Source organism: Pteropus alecto, unplaced genomic scaffold, assembly GCF_000325575.1.
Source record: "Pteropus alecto unplaced genomic scaffold, ASM32557v1 scaffold135, whole genome shotgun sequence".
NCBI classification, from domain to species: Eukaryota; Metazoa; Chordata; class Mammalia; order Chiroptera; family Pteropodidae; genus Pteropus; species Pteropus alecto.
The window spans coordinates 1,396,479-1,398,900 of record NW_006438076.1 but is presented as its reverse complement, the minus strand read 5'-3'; the positions used below and the strand labels follow the sequence as shown (position 1 = coordinate 1,398,900).

The window sequence follows — 2,422 nt, the reverse complement described above, 5'->3', positions numbered from 1 at the left end:
CCCCTTGCTTCTTAACTAGAAAGGGACTCAAATCAAGATTCATAATAAATGCTTAAGAGTTATTATTTTATTAGGGCTTCAAGGTCTTTGGGCTTGAAAAAGATTTGATTGTTTGAGATTTTAAATTTGGGCATATGTGTAGAAGCAGATAGAGGAGAGTGACCAAAAGCTTGAGATTTGGGATGAGAAATACTTTGATTTGAGAACCAGTTCAATCCCTGTGTATCCTTGGGCAAGTGATTTAGTCTCTTCATGCTTTGGTTTCTTCATCTATAAAGTCTAAATAATAATCACAACAATATTGACCTCATAGTTTCTGGGAGGGGTGTTGTAAATAAAGAGTTTAATTCAAAGCCCTACACATAATATGCACTTGTTAAATGTCTGCTATTAATACCATCATCATAAATATGACTGAGGGCTAATCATGAAATAAGAAGACTAATACAAATTGCGAGAGTGCATGTGTGTTTTATGTTGAGAGCGTGGGTATGGGAGTGGTTTCTTGCATTCAAAATTTAGTTTAACATGCAACTTCCATTCAGCAACTGAAAATCAGAACCAGTGAGGTTCAGTATTATAGAGAGAAGAAACTCATGGTTGAGAAATAGCCAGCCTTGGTCACATGCTGTTGGATCAAGGTTGTGAAAATTAAGTATAGGAATGTTGCTTTCTTTTTTCTCTTGGCAAATGGAAAGGCCAAAGCTCAAAATTGTTGGAAGTGACACCCCAATTAATCAGGTTCTGTGCTTCAAACTAGGTGGTGAGCCTGCCCATGATCGTGAAATTTTTAAATGACCCCTTTATCCTCAGTATGCCAAAATGAAATTTTTGTGGGAAAACTTGCTTCTTGGCACCTGCTATCTGACCAGCAAGAATGTGGGACAAAAAGTTCTTTTGAAAAAGAGGCCAAGCTATGCATTTGCTTCCTCTGAAAGAAAATATAAAAGATGTAATTTTACAGAAATATCGCAAGTTTCTAGTCTATACTATTTGCTTCTGGCGGGTATTTCTCTACGAGCAACTTAATCCAAGTAGACTTAGAAATGGTGACTCCATTTCAGCAGAAAATGAAAGTCATAATATTTGTATAACAAAGAGCAGTGAGAAATTATAATATCCTATTCAAATTGATTGGCCTTCCACTCCCCCAATTTTTTATCAGATGATAAAATGAAAGACAAAGAGTAAAATGACATGTCTAAAATAACACAAGCAGATTCAGTTAGAATGAGAACCAAGGTCATTTACCTACTAGCTCAAGGTCCCTGTATCTTAACGGAGACTCCAGCAGCAAAGACCTGTGAATTCTCCTCCCTCATTTGCTGTTTATGTCAGTGTAGAGATATATCCTGCTTTATAAAGTTTACATAGTACTTCCAAATATTGTATCTCAATTATTCCTGACTGCACTACTGTGAAATAGATTGGACAGTTATTACTGTCATTTTATGCAAGAGAAAAGTGAGGCTCAGAAAAGTTAAAGCACTTGGTCTAAAGTCCCAAAGAACTAAGCCTCCTACCCAGGTCTCCTAACTCCAGTCTCTTTTGTCCTAGGATGGAATGGAATTATTTCAAAAGATACATAACAGAAAACAGAGATGTTAAATGATTTATCTTAAATTATACAGCCATCTCAGATTAAATAACTTTTTCCTGGAACATTAGTGACTGATAATCAAGGTCCTTTACTGTCATTTAAAGAAAACATAGGCACTGATAATCTGTAAAGTTGAACACCAAAGAAGGCAAAATATTCTTGACCTGCCCATGACTTGCTCAGTGAATACTTTTTTTGTCACTTATTATGTACTTAGGCAACCCTTGGTTGACCTCATAGATTGCAAGGACCCTGTCAGTTTACAATCCCTTATTTTTTTATTTGTTATGCTTACAGCACCTGGTCTTCCTAGGTGGTCTCCCATCCAAGTACTAACCAAGCCCGACCCTGCTTAGCTTCCGAGATCAGACTGGGTCGGGCTCATTCAGGGTGGTATGGCCGTAGAGTGTACTTGAGAATTTTGCTGAACACTTTATGTATATTTAAATTTTCTTCATTTGAACTCTATGAGTTAAATATCACTAATCCAGTTTTTCAGATGAGAAATTAAGGCTTTGAGGAAACAATAAAACACCCAAGTCATATTGCTATCAGTCAAGGGAGGGCATGATGCCTGTGACTTGGGACCCTGTAGCTATTTATGGCTCAAGTCCTACCTGGGAGCAAAGCAAAAGGGTATCAACAAAATCAAAATTAAAACCCAGTCTGTTCTAAAGTTCATATCCTTTCTTCTACTTCCCTGTTCCTCCACAAGTAAAGATTATTCCTGAACTAAAGCTTCTCCTTCTTCTCTAAATAGGAATAACAGGGTGCATTTTCTAACCCTTTGAAGATCTCTGCAGATAATACATATTCATTAAA

The 2,422-nt window shown here is 36.8% G+C and overlaps 1 pseudogene; it reads right to left on the bottom strand.

The window, feature by feature from the left end:
- Positions 1-1,888: 1,888 nt before the first annotated feature.
- Positions 1,889-2,007, bottom strand: LOC112482516 (annotated as a pseudogene).
- Between the last annotated feature and the right edge of the window lie 415 nt (positions 2,008-2,422).